Genomic DNA, 14,855 nt, shown 5'->3' on the forward strand with positions numbered 1-14,855 from the left:
AGTTTCAAAACAGACCCTCTTGGATCTGCAGTCAATGCACCCTGAATTGGGTAGTTAAAATTTGGAGCTTCCTGTCACCCTTAAGTTTAGGTTCACAAGGTGTTGGGCAGCTGATGTTCTCCCAGGACAGCTGGCACGTAGACATGATGTGTATTGGAAATAAAATCACAGTTCTAGGTGTCTGATTCTGGAATGTGTCTAACCTAAAAATCAGTTTTTGGAAATTTCATTCTATGGCCCTATTTGTTCTGTTTAGGATATCACTTTGGGTTTATTCGTCTGTTTGTCTGTCTGTTTGTTTGTTAGTAGGTGCAGGTTTTTCTCTCCCTCTCTATGTTTGTTCTTTGGGGCCCAAGTGATAGGGGGAGGTGGAGGCTGATCAAATACATCGGGTAGTAACTCCAGCATTTATACACTACCCTCCTTAAGAGCCTACTTCTGGGGCATTTCTTTTGTCAGCAACACAAGTGAAGCCAGGTGGCTTTGAACTCCAATGGTTGTTTACCACTGTGCTGGGTCTAGAAGCCTTCAGGCTGAGAGTCAGTGGGCTACTGAAGACAGACTGAGGATGTGAGCCAATCACTGATGATGCTTCCAGCAGCTGCTTGTCCAGCCTACCTGTGAAATCAGTCTGATAACATGCTATGTTTCCTCACATTGAAATGGATTATTTGGATGCAGAGGTTATCACTAACACTATAGGATCCTGGGTTTCTTTGATGTGGATTTCTAAAGGGTGCTCACAGGAATAGAGATGGGCAGGTCCCTCCAGATAAGCCTCTAGAGGTCCCTATAAGAACAGTGAATACTGTAGGGAAATCATAAATGTGTATGTTCTGGCATTTAAAAAGTTAGCTCAAAACAAGAACAGTTTTGAATCCTTTGAGACCGCAAACCTCTTCTGTGTTATGCTACCAAAGAAGAAATGTCCTGTTGGTGGCACAGTTTGCCCTGACCATGGTAGCCATGCTAGTACACCTCATTATCTGCTTGGAGTCTGGTGACATCAGAGGAACACCACAGCAGTATTTTGTTTCGATCTCGGGGACTAAACTAGACAATGTGAGAACTTAGTACAAGAACAGTATTGGTTCAAAAGAGGAAGATCCCCAGGCAAGCTGGAATGAAAGCCGTCGTGTTGGCTTTGTGTATAAGAGATCTTAAAGGATGATTTCTGGAAGAGCTATGAGCACAGGATATGGCACATCCTATTTCTGCTCTTGAAGACAGAGCTGCCAAGCAGCCTAATAGCACAGGAGTTATAGGACATGCTTAGGCATGGGGACTTCTGTGAAATGATCACAGGCTTCTTGTGACCCAGAAACAGCAGGTCTGATCTTGAGGGCAGCCTCAGCCTCATCCTGGGCAGGCAATCCAGGTACACCTTGTGTTTCCAGTTAGCTTATCTACTCACACAGATCTGCTCTTCTTGGTGCCACAGCCCATGTCAGGCCAGAAGGGCATCCATCCATCATGATGACAGTCTTTTTCACATTAAGTCCTTTAAGTAGATTATTTCCCATTTTACCATTTTTTGTTAGGTATTAATTGTATCGGCTTCATGTGGACAAATCTCATTATACAGATGGATGTATCCATGGAAAAACACCATTAATTTTGCCACTTGTTCCTGGGATCCCTGAAGACCTGAGTTGGAGGATCTTGACTGTGGTAACAATAAACTCCCAGTCAACCTCAAACTTGCATGGAGTTTGGTGCTCCAGCTGTATGCATGTAAGTCTATGATGCCGATAGGATTTATCACATGGTACTTCAAGAGTTGGTTGGTGTCACTGTGAGACCTCTAAATCATTTTTCAATGGTCTTGGGAACCAGGAGAGATCTCAGTCAGCTGGAAGATGGCAAACTGCATCCCAGTTTTCAAGGACAGGAAAGAAGACTCTGGTAATTACATGTATATCAGTTTCACTTCAGTGTCTGGAAAAATTTTGAATATTACTCTGAGAGTTACTGAAAAACATGTGAAAGAAAATGTAGCCATTGGTCACAGCCAACATGGGTTCATGAGGGGAAAGTTCTGCTTAATGAATTTACATCTCCTTGTATGACAAGATTACCCACTAGTTGAACAAGGGGAGCCGGTTGTTGTAATTCTTTTGGACTTCCACAAAGCTTTGGATACTGTTTCTCACAGTATGTTTCCAGACAAAATCTCCAGCATAGAGCTAGACAAAAACTTAGTGCAATGGGTGAACAACTGGCTGATGGGTTGGGTTCAAAGGGGTACAGTAAATGGGGTTACATCAGGCTGGTGGTCAGTCACTAGTGAGGTTCTGCAGGGCTCGTTTTAGGGTCAGTTCTCTTCAGTATTTTCATCAGTGACTTGGATACAGGACTTGAAGTTGTACTAAGTAAGTCTGCAAACAGCATTGGATTTGGAGGAACTGTTGAATCCCTCAAGGATAGAGAGGTGTTGCAGAGGGATCTTGAAAACTGGAGGGCTGGGCAATAACCAACTGCATCAAGTTTAAGAACAATTGACAGATTCTGATGGACACGTAGAGTCAGAGATGAGAGGCTGAAGAGCAGTCCTTTGGAAAGAGTTCTGGGATTCTGGTTGACGGCAAATTGAATCTGAGTCAGCTGTGTGCCCTGGCAGCCCAAAAGGCCAACTGCATCCTGCAGTGCCCCAGGCCCAGGGCTGCTGCTGGGTCAGGGAAGGGGTTGTCCCACTCCACTCTTTGCTGTGTGCCCTCACCTATAGCCACAGCAGGTTTGGTGCCACAATATAAGAAGGATGTAAAACTATTTGAGAGCATCCAAAGGAGAGCTATAAAGATTGGGAACATTCTGGAGTGTAAGACATATGAGGAGTGGCTGAGGTCACTTGGTTTTTTCAGCCCAGACAAAAGGAGGCTGAGGGGAGGCCTCATGGCAGCCTATAGCTTCCTCACAGAAGGGAGTGGAGGGGAAGTGCCTTGCTCTTCTCTCTGGTGACAGCAACAAGACCCAAGAGAATGGCGTGGAGGTTGGAGATTAGGAAAAGTTTATTCCCTGAGAGGGTGGTCAGGCATTGGAACGGGCTTCTGAGGGCAGTGGTCATGGTCCCAAGCCTGCTGGAGTTTGAGGAGCATTTGGACAGTACTCTCAGATATATTGTTTGAATTTTGGTTGGTCCTAAATTTTTGTTTGGCCATGGGTTGGGCTTGATGGTCCTTGTGGACCTCTTTCAACTCAGGATATTTTATGATTTCATGATTCTATGATCATTTAAAATTTCCTTTCCATAGAAGTGATGTGATTTGGAATATGCTGTGAATCTGACTCTGAGATGTTTAGGACACTGTTCATCACTTCAAGCACCAAATATGGCCTTGACATAAGGATGGAAAATTGAAGGTGTGTGCTATGTCTCATCACCTTTTTTCTTTTCAGTCAGTTGCATTTGATGTTTGTCAAATCATATCCCAAGACAGTGAGCATAAACATGTTGCCTTTGTATTCTGTAACTAAATCTATTTGTTTTCATGATTGCCTTTCATGGTGGCCATTACCTGTTCTGACTTAAGCCAATCTAACAAATAAATAAATAAAAGCTGGTAGCAGAAAGGGCGGGTGTGTTTCCTAGCTGGAAATCACATTACTATCCCAAACCAGTCCTGAGATCTAGCAATACTAGATGTCCCATGAGGGCCATCGGTTCTGCCTGCTAGTACAACCAAAACCAAATTATTTTTCTTCAACTAGTTCAGCAAACTAGTCCTATTTATTTAGGGCGACAGGACAGCTAGAGCTGACACACGGGAACATGTGATTAGTGCAGGAAAAAGTGTGTGACCATAAACTGGCTACATTCCATAGTTGTTTATGCTGATTGTGAACCCACAGTCTCAAACTTACAATAAGGGAGGGATTCATGGCTGGGAATTGGTAGCTGAGGCAAACATCTTCAGATCACGAGATTCCCTCTAGAGTCAGTGGAGATCTAATCAACTTTGTCAGTGGAGACTACAGTGTGATTTATCTCCTCCAAGAGTTGTATGTACTTGTTCAGATGAATTCTACCCTTACAGTGCCCATTTCTGTCCGTGACTATAAAGAAAACCTGGTGTGAACAGCTCAGAGATTAAATCAGCATCTAATGAGGTGAATCCTGCCCCAAGTGTTAGCTCTGCCTGTTATATGATAAGATTTTTTATTATTATTATTCATACTTTAAAGTGTGAGTTAAGTGAATTATTTAATGAAATAAACTGAATAACGTCGAAGGAGGAGTAGCAGGCATTGGCCCTTCCTGCTAACGGTAGTGCTCGTACCAACTGTCTCCAAGCCAAAATTCACATGCACAGGGGAAGTGCTTTGATATAATAAGTCCTGGGCAGCTTATTGTTCCCTTGGAAGCAAACAGGAGTGGTGGTACTTTTGGAAAGCAGGGCTTTAGTGAGTGTGATTAAGCATGAAAGAGTTGAACTGCAGGCATTTAAAAAAAAAAAATCATCTAAATTTCTTACAAGCTAATTCTGTACAGTTCATTATGGATGGATATTTGCATGTGGGAACTGTGAACATGGCTTGTTGAAAGCTTTATATGCATTCAGCTGTTTTGTATTTACCCAGATGTTTCTGTCTTAATGTTTGGAAGAACAAATTTCACATCACCATGGGTGAATTAAATGATGTGTCCCAGTATCCTCAGAGCCAATGGAGAGAATCCATTTCTGTCACTGCTAAGATGGCAAAGCAATTACTATAGCCGTCCCACAAAGGGTTCATCCATCAAGTTTCCAAGAAGGCCATCTCTCTTATCGACTAACGATGCATACTATCTGGTTAGTTAACAGTGGGGTAAAGGTCTTTTTCCTGCTGTATGTCAAGCTGTTATGCAAAAGAACTGCTGTGTATAAACTTAATATAACCTTAGAATTGTGTGCAGTGCCAACTGGAGTTCTAGGAATATGCTTATTTATTTTTTTATTAGCCACCTATAGTGGACATACTTTGTGCCTTTGATAATTACGTAGACCAAAGCCTATCTCTTAATTGGAAATTTCCATGCAGGAAGATTCTTGCAAGTGAAAGACTATGTAAAAAATGCAAAAATATGTACTTATTTGATTAGCAGCATCATACCAATGTTGTTAATGCACTGGTGTTTGCAGTTTGTATCACTATAGTGAGATAAAATCACTGTAACTACTATCAAATAGGTATGTACTTATGCTGGCTGTTAAAAATCAGTGAATTCCTAGATCTTTGTCTAGCTGGTCTTCAGAACTTCTGTTCTTGTTGATAATGAGAGCTAACAACTTTGTGTCTAATCCTGAATGGGATAAATGTTTCCCATGTGATATTTTTTATTTCTGGGGGTTTAAGTGCAGCTTATGAGCACACAAAAATGCAGCTGATATTGTTTGTGCTTATGTTTACCCACAGAGTCTCAACAGGTTGAGCTGACATAGTTCTCCACGCGAGGCAAGCACTGGGGTGAATTACCCTCCAGGTCACTCTGTGTAGGTGAACACAGATGTGCATGGCCTCTCCTGAAATGTTCACAGTAGGGCAGCATGCAGTGTGTAGGCTGGGAAGTGTTACAGGAGGGAGTAGAGGAGCTGCTTGATCTCTGTTACCACAATTAACCATCATCATGTTTAATGGCTTCCTGGCATTGGCTCTGGCCTGAGCTAGCAATTGGGGCATCTATGTCACTTTTGCAGTGCCACATGGCCCAGCAGTTCCTACTGGGGTGTACAGCTTGGCTGAGTCTTCTCCTTGTTGAGGTGATTCATTCTAGCCCCACATGCCATAGTATCTTCCTGACCTTCTGTGTCTCTCTGTCTCACTTGCTGTAACTGTGTCACAGCCTGTTTGTGCTGGCTGGTTTGATAATACAGGTCCACAGGCCATATGTGTCCTTCTCCAGCAGCCAGAACTCAACAGTTTGCATGACACCTGATCCAGTCACAGGTAGAAAAGCAAGTGTGGATCCTATATAACTTTCAGTCTATGAAAAACCTCTCCAGGGCATTTCGGAAGGTAGGACCACAGACAGCAAAAGGGGCTGTGGGTGGTTCTGTGTGTACTATTCTCAGCTCCAGGCAAGTGCTTCATCCTTCAGGATGCTCTGCCCGTCACAGAGCTGGAAGCTCACCACAGATGTCTTGTGGAACACTAAACACAGAGGCAGGCCAGTTTCATGCTCTGTATTATCTGTCCCACCCAGCGAGGGGACCCTCTGTGGATCTGTCCCTCTGGGCCACCAGGATAGCATGCTTCACGACCCTCCCGCTAGCAGGAGCAGCAGCACTCAGCCCAGCACCTCGACCTCAGAGCACCTCTGCACAGCTGTTTGTGTAGGATAGAGGGAGCCTTCAGAGGGAGCGGTCAGCTCCAGCATTTTCTTTCAAAACTCTTCCCGCACAGCCTTTGGGTGTGCCTGAGTGCCTTTATCTGTGAAGCCTGCTTGCAGCCTGCTGAAGCCAAGATGGCAAAGCAGCTAATAATTAAACCTGCTTTTGCAGGTTTAGTGCTGGAGAATGCTCCTGCAGCAAAGCACCAAGGAGAATACAATACTCTACATCAAGAGATTATTCAGGTACCCAAGGTAAATATTGGCCTGCATTTAGTACGCTAATGCCAGTGCTGCTATCTACTTCCCCTGACAATTTCATTAGATCAGTTAGTTCTTAAAAATTCTCAGGGCTGTTGTTTTTAAAATAAAATGGAGGAATAGTTGCATTTACAAGATGACTTGGAACAAATCCTGGTTTGGGAAATTTCAAATGATCACATAAAATGTACGTAGGCATCTGTTTGCACATAGTCTTGCAAACCATTTCATCTTTCTGTTGTATGTTGATTAGAAGCATGATGTTAGTTCATACATGTGCACACAAACTCTGGGCAGATGCAGTTCAGAAGGAAAGTTTAGGAGTAAGGATTCCAAAGACCTGGGAAGACTCTATTGGTTTCCTGATGCTGGAGACTCATTCTGTGGTCAAACTGTGCCATCTTGGGCTTTACTTGTTCCAGTAAAAAAATGATGTGACTGAAAAATGCAAGGGAAATAAACCAGACAGACAAGACAGAGCAAAGGCAGCAAGAGGAAAAAAAATGCAAAAGCAAGTAACAGGCAGTTAATTATTTCTTCTAAATCCAAAGGTTTTGTCTACTTCTGCTAGCCTCACTTGATTGTTGGACAGTGGGGCACTTTGTGCAGATTTCTCTTCAGCTAAAAGGGCTTATTAATAAGGCACATTATTTGCAATCAACCTAAGGGTACTGCTTAATGAAAACATTCCTCTCCAGCAAATAATAAAACACTTGCTCGGTTTCAAGTCTGTACTCAAATGTTCCTGCTGGATGAGCGTTAAACTCATGTGGCTTTATTCCACTGAATCATCCCCGGGGAGAACAGCAGTGAGGGATGGTAAGGGAAAAGGGTTGGAAATGAATGAACACTAAATCAAAAACACTTTGTATGCAGCCCAGGCCACAACTGAAACAGTGATTCCCCTGGGGCCAGGATTCCTCCCACATTTACAGTTGAAGGACAAAGCCTTATAATCTTCCCCTAAGCTTTGTAATCTTTTAGCATCTTTCCTTTCTGCCAACCTCTCAGTTTGATGCATGGCAGATACCTCCTGGAGCTGTGAGCACCCATACTTCCACCATCCGGTATCAGGCGGACCTGAAAGTTAGAAAGCTTAGCTTGGGAATGGGGAAAACTCAGCTTTTGTCCAGAGCTTTTAGTAGGATAATGAGATGACAGTTTTTAGTAGGATATGTTTTGCCAAAAAGAACCTGTCCTTCACAGGTGCTCTAAAGGAAAGTCGAAGAAAAAATTACTCAATCTCAAAGACAAGTCCTGGAGTTATCGCTCCAGTCCTGATCTTTAGGAGCTGCAGCATTGAAATAACCTCAATCTGTGACTCAGAGGATCTCGCAACAAAGACTCCCAAATAAATTGTGCAGTAGCTTTTTGAAATCTGGCCAGCAGTGATAGGCAGGATCTAGGTCACGGGGAAGCAGTCTCATTCCCCAGTGCATCAGCCCTGCAGACTGCTGTCCCTTGGCTGCCAGTGTTTTCTGGCAAGAGCAACTACAATTACTCAGATCCAGATATTGGTGATGTTTCGGGAGCGGGTAAAGAAGATTTTTACAAGGTTCATTGCAAAAGAAAAACCCTGAACTAATATGTTGCAGTGAGCAACAGCATCAGGGGGTCAGTGGACATTTTGGTTACAATGATTCTTTGCCCACAGGTTTTTGGGTTTTTTTTTGCAAAAAATTATCCTCAAAACTCAGAGGAAAAAGTGATTGTGAAATGGTCGTACATTAAAACTCTCCTTTACTACGTGCATTTTGAAAAGGCAGTGACATTCTTTGCTTCCAACAATGCTGAATTAGGGTTAATGTTTCTACCATCCCAGACAAATGACAATGAAACTCCAAGGAGCTGTAAATAAACTGCTGTTGTTTAAATGGCCAGTCCTGCTCCCACACCAAAGGAGGATTCGCTCAGACAAAATAAAAAGCAGGGAAAGGATGTCAGATATTATCACTTCATACCTTCTCAGTAATCTGTGTAGAATTACTTAAAATTATCCTTCCTATTTTTGAAGTAACCACTTCCTAAAACAAAAGCAAGTGCCATAGATCTGAGCAGCTTTGATGAGAAGACAGAGCACTGAGTGCACACTGTGACAGCCTCACCCTGTGACAGCACGAAGGCAGGCTATCAGGCTGTCAATTTGAAGACTGGTATTAAATTAATTAAGACAATTAGAAGGGTGGATGTTGTCACGGAATGACCCAATAGCTGTGCAAAGACAGTGTATCAGCATGTTTTTGTTGTTGTTTTTTTTCTTTCTCCTAGCTGCCTGCTTAAAACAAAAGCCTCATTGCCAAGTGATGGAAGTTCCAAATATGAGTTTCTCTAGAATAATTCACTGGTTGAGAAATGTCGAGTGTTCTTTTCTTGCTCTATCTATCTATCTATCTATCTATCTATCTATCTATCTATCTATCTATTTATCTATCTATCTAAGGGCAAAGGACCTCAGCAGTAGCCAGGGTCTTAAACATGTTACATGCAGCAAGGAGCAGGTAGTGCTAACACTGGATATGTACTCTGTTTCTGGGTGCTGCCAAGGCTGAAACACAACAGGATGATTTACAGCATGATAAGGAGTTTAGTGTGGCACTAAAAAAGAGAGCAGCTACCATTCCTCTGAGGCCGAGTTAGCAGGGAGAATAAGCCTGTAAACTGGGGAAGTGGCTAATTGTTCTGTGTTTGGCCAATAAAAAGGAGGGTAGATGACAGTTCTGTGTTTGTGTACAGTGAAAGTTGTCTTTACCATTGCAAAGATTTGATTTTATTCTCTGTTTTTCTTGTTGAATCTTCCAATGTTCTGTATGGGAACTATTGGCAATTTTACTGTAGGATCACTAGAAATATTTATCACAGCCTGTTTCTCTGAGATACTGGATTAGAAACAATGCTGACAGCACCTTTGGTAGTACATGTTTTACAATAGTAAAACCATGCTGAACATACACTGAACATACAGATCTCCAACTTTGTACCAATGTCAACCGGTTACATACAGTATATCTTTACACATCCAATAATAACTCCAAAGTTATGAGTAGTTAAGTAGCATTACTTAGCATGTTGTTATTCATCTTCAAGTAATCCATCACGGTATAGAAATTTCTTCAATCTCACTTTATTAAGGTGAAAAATTTTCAAGAATTTTGGCTGTTTGCCCAAGCTGATGGTATGGAGAAACAGCCTGGTAAGGGGGATAGGGGCAGGTTGAAGATACCCTGTGGCCCAGAGCGTCCCTCTAAAAAAGCTCCTATTTCTGACAAGGAGATTGACTTTCAACTGAGGCACTGCAGGTATGGCAGGCTGCTGGTAAACACTGTAAATCATTGCAATAATTGCAATAAGCTTGGAATAATTGCAATGAGCTCAGAATTGACCCTTGTTGCAATTGCTGTTTCACTTCCAGAAAGTGGCCTTGCAGCTGGAATCTAAACTGTAAAAAATGGGATTAAAAAAAAGAGACCATTAGAACATCTGGTCAATTTAAGCCAGGCCCTAGGATTTTATGTAAGAAGCTCCTGCAGAGCCAGCCTTGAAAACAAAACTCATGGTTAGTGCCTGGCACAAACCCAGGGCTGAGTTCCCTGGCTGGGCTTCTCTGTTCAGTTGAGCTCATTCCCTGGAGCACAAGCAGAACACCAGGCTTCCAAGACAGTGATTAACCCACCACTTCTTGCCAACACTTAACTGTTTTGTTTGCACCCACAGCCATGCCAGCAGCAAGTGCAAATTAGCAGCAGTTACAAGACCAGTCTGCCATGGATTCGTTTAGTCAGAACGTGAGATAGCAAAATAAACAGGGAAAGAGGTTAAGAACATGCACAAGTGAAGGCTGTAGTTGTTTCTCCACAAATTTTCTTTCAAGCTTCTGAAATAAGGCTTCTAGGGCTCTGCTCAGACAATTTCCCTGAACGTAGGCGGTGCAAGGTCCTGTTTTCAGTCCCTTAGTTAAAATCAGTAACAAGAACAAATAGTTTCATGCCCTTTCCCTTTTTGAAAGCACTTGGAGGTTCACTGATTGTGGCTTTGCACAGAGGTGAAGTTCTGCTGTAGCCACCAGTCTCATTTTGAAACATGAAGCATCAAAGCAGGTATTTGGTTTTGAGGAAGAGTGGGAAATTTAGAGAAGGGAGTTCTTGTGGCATCTTACATGAAGCTTTAGTGATATGTTTTTTGTTGCTCACCTGTATTCATCACACTGCTGATCTGTGTCCATTGCATGGCTGAAGTAGACTGAATGAAAATAGATGATGGCTACCTTACAGGTAGATGGATCTGTTTGGGTGCATCATACAGCAGCTCTTCTCTGATAACACTGGTCCCTCTAGAAACTAGCATGATGGTGAGAAGGTTCTCCTTGGTCTTAGTTCACCTGGGGAGAGAAATACAAAATGTGCCCTAAAGGTAAGACTATAATAATTCTCATGAAACTAAGTTATTTTTTCCAATCAACTGAATACTTCCTTGATTGTATCATTTTCTTTAATGCTAATGCTTCCTCCTGCTTTTAGTTGCAACCACAAAGCACTTGCATCCAGCTCAAGCTAATTATGTGGATCACTGCCATAGGAGGTATTTGCTTCACCTCCCACAAAATCATTATCTGTCACAATCTGCCACTTGCCCTGGCAGCTTTGTTTGTATTATCATCCAAGTCTCAGAAAGCCCATATTATCTTTCCCCAGTGGCATCTAACGATTGATTAGTAGCAGTCAGAAAATACTTTAAATGGCAATTAGCTCTCAAGTCGGTCAGTGACTTTAACACACATATTTGTCAGGCTTCTAGACTTCCTGGATGACCTAAATTGGAATCTAGCTCTGGGGTCACTGGAATATTCCCTGATGGTCTATGAAGAGCTGAGAGGTCAGGTATATAACATTACTTCTGTTTGCAGTTGGATGAGCAGAAAAAGTGTATTCAGTATTCCATAGTACTACATACACCTCCAGAGAGGTCTGTGGTGTCCAGGCTTTCCAAAGGGCTATTAATGTGATTTTCTGTCAAGGAAAGTCTGATTTCATAGAAGCCAAGATTGAGAGCTCTACCTAAAGTGACTTGTCTTCACTTCTGTTGAGGAAGGTTGATGGATTGTTCCTGCTGTATCTTTGGCAATGCTTAGTCCACAAAGAGCAAACAAGTGTAAGTGTTTACAAGTGTCTAATGCTAATGAAGTTGAAGTCCAGCCAAAGGTTCAGTGAATTTGAAAGAAAGCTTGTCATTGGCTTTCCTGAGCTTCTGCTACGTCCTTGGGACTCAGACTGACACATACATGCAGAAGTGTGTGTTTTGCATAAGCGTGCTTCTGCTGACCTTACAAGTGCTGCTGAAAGAGCTGATGAATCAGTTAAAAAAAAAAAAAAAAAAAAGGTTTAGTAGCTACCTTTACAAATAAAAGTTTTTTGGATTTATAGGAATAATGGGAAAAAAATTACTAACTATAGCCATGTACTTGAGTACCTCTTAAGTACCTGCTGTACTCCTCATCAGTCTGCATGTTGCAGACCAAGTTTTATGACAAAAAAATGCATATGAAAATTGATAGCAGAAACTGAGTTATTTATTATTAGTCACTGCATGCCACTTTTGGTGCTTGTTGTGTGAAGCACTAAATGCTGACTTCTGTGTCTTGGATCTAATAGTTGAGAGTGGGTGCAGCCTGGAAGCGAGATCCAAATGGCAGGAGTCCTGTTTTGCGGAGCGCAGAGAACCATTGCTTCCAATAAAACTTCATTCTTTAATGGCAGCTGAGCCACAGAAGCACACTTTGTCTTCAAAAGAAGTCAGATAAAGGTGTTGCTGCCTCGTGTACAGTAACGTCTCAGCATTGCTGGTCTGGCTGAAAGCAATGTTAAATGAAAAAGCAGTATGATGTGCTGCAGTCGGTCTGTGAAGCTTTTTAAGGTTGTAAAGGTTAATAGTTAACCTTCGCCTAACTTTTCAAGTAAATATACAAATAAAACTCACTTATTTTACCTGATGTGGGTTATAATGTAGATAGCCTTAATTATGCCAAAATCTTCCATAGTGTTGGAGTGGCTCTTTCAGCAAGTTCCTCAGGCAGGCTTTGGCTTCGTTCCAGGCCCAGAGCCACAGCTTTATGGCTCCTAGGATTCCCCTGGCTTCACACAAGTTACACAAGGAAAGAAGGGGACACATACGCAGCCCAAAGGCTGTCACTGTACCATCACCAAGTCCAGCTGTATTTTGGACTATGAATGCTATGAACTGGGAAATGAATTTATCAGCACACTAAGAAGTGCATGCAAGTACCGGAATGACAAGCAGTCTAAGTTAGGAGCAATGCCTCTTTTTCATATGAGGACAGTAGTGATAGCAAGGAGCTTCACTGCACTGTGTTTTCTACTTCTGGGTATCTGCAGGTAGATCCTCACAGTAAACAGCTGTGGATCAGTTTGTGCCAGAGCACTGCCTTCTGGCTTAATCAGTGAGAATAAAAGGGGAAAATGTGAATTTCTCTGTGAAAAAATAAAATTATAATTAGTTGTTCCAGAAGATTTATCCCTCCAGCTGTTCAATAATGCAGTACAGATTAAAGGATTTATTGATATTCTTGTTTAGGAATGAGGTTCATAGTCCTCTGTGTTTAAGCCTCATTTCTTCTAGATGTTATAAATCTGGCAAAAGTGCAGACCTGTGCAGGATCCCAGCACTGTCTCTGAGCTCCCCCCTGTGACAAGCCTGATAAAGATGGAGCCTTAAACACAGGACACAGTCTTGATTAAGATCACACATACAAAGGCTGAAGATCAGAGATTTGGGGCACAGTTTTCAAAAGTGGTGCGACTTCCCTTCAGATTTACTCTTCTTGTATTGTATTGTTTGAGTGCCCGCCACTATTGACATTATCAGAATTCCTGATACCGATATTAAAGAGTAGTGAATATCTCAGAATATCCAACAGTGTACACTATTATTATTACCCTGCATGCCACACGAGGGAAATGCCTAAGCTAAACCTTGTGTGTACGTATAAATTTACCCTTATTTTTAGGAATGAAGCATATGCATTGGAGTGATGGCACTGCTGTGCAAGCAGTCGATGTTCCCATACATATTCTATTTATTTTCCTGCATATAATTGAAAATTACAGCGTAAGTGTGATTCCAGTGCTCTGACTCTGGGAAAACTATTATGCATTAGTAGGAATGTGTGAATTCCTGGATTCCAAAGCAAAAATCCCACAGCATAACGAAGACAATCAACAAGATGCCTTCCCTTGTTTACCACATACTGGTAGGAAGTTCTTATTCCAAAAACCTCCAGAAAGACTGCATTTATCATATTAGGGCAATAATACCTCAAGAGGACATTGTGGGTAATGCATTTGAAATGGCTCAATGCTATAGCTGAATTTTAAGCTGCTTTAATTTATTACTGCCATCATGATTGATAGTTTGCTATGCTCTTTAACATTTCCTGTTCATAATAGTGTAATTGTTAACTAAGATTGTGATTCAACTATCTTTGCAAAACACAGATAAAAGATGAAAAATGGCAAATCACAGATAATTGCAATTATTTGCACCAGAAAGTACAAAAGCATCGGTAGCCTAAATATACCAATATCTTGCAGCAACACACTTACAATTTTCTGAAACAAAACAGACAAAAACATATTTCAATCAGATCCTAAATTTTGTGTTAGGTAACGTATCAATGGGCTACATGCAGTTCCCAACAGTTACAGGGCAACAGCACCATCTTGAGGTCATTAGAGAATTAAACGAAAAGAGAAGCTGCAGGTACTGTTCTGAAGATATCTTACTCCTAAATGCAATAATTATTTGATGTATTTATGTGGTCTAAGACAAAAAGTTAACCCTTTTTATTAGTCTGGCTTTTTCAAATGCAAAGTGCTTACCAGCATCAGCCAGCTAACAATACAGACTTTCCCGAATCATTAATTACTCTTTTCTTGGTTACTTTTGTTTCCCCCTTTGACTACCTGTATTTTGCAGATAATGGTGACCAACAAAATACTTGCATCCCCCACTTTTTCCACCTTAGAAATATACTACTGCATATTCTACCCTTTGCTCTTTTATGGGCTATGCAATAAAGATTCACACGTATCTCAGCAGAGCTGCATTACAGATTTTCTGGCTGAGGCACACATCAGAAAAATCTATATACAAGCATTGTGAAAAAGCAAGGATTCATCCTTAAATTACGTGAGCATCTTAAACAGTATTTATGATAGAAAACATCTAGGATACCTCTTTATGAAAGCATTCTTGGTCCAACAAGAGAAAGCACGCT

Source organism: Tympanuchus pallidicinctus, unplaced genomic scaffold (assembly GCF_026119805.1).
Source record: "Tympanuchus pallidicinctus isolate F22 unplaced genomic scaffold, pur_lepc_1.0 scaffold1, whole genome shotgun sequence".
In the NCBI taxonomy this organism is placed as follows: Eukaryota; Metazoa; Chordata; class Aves; order Galliformes; family Phasianidae; genus Tympanuchus; species Tympanuchus pallidicinctus.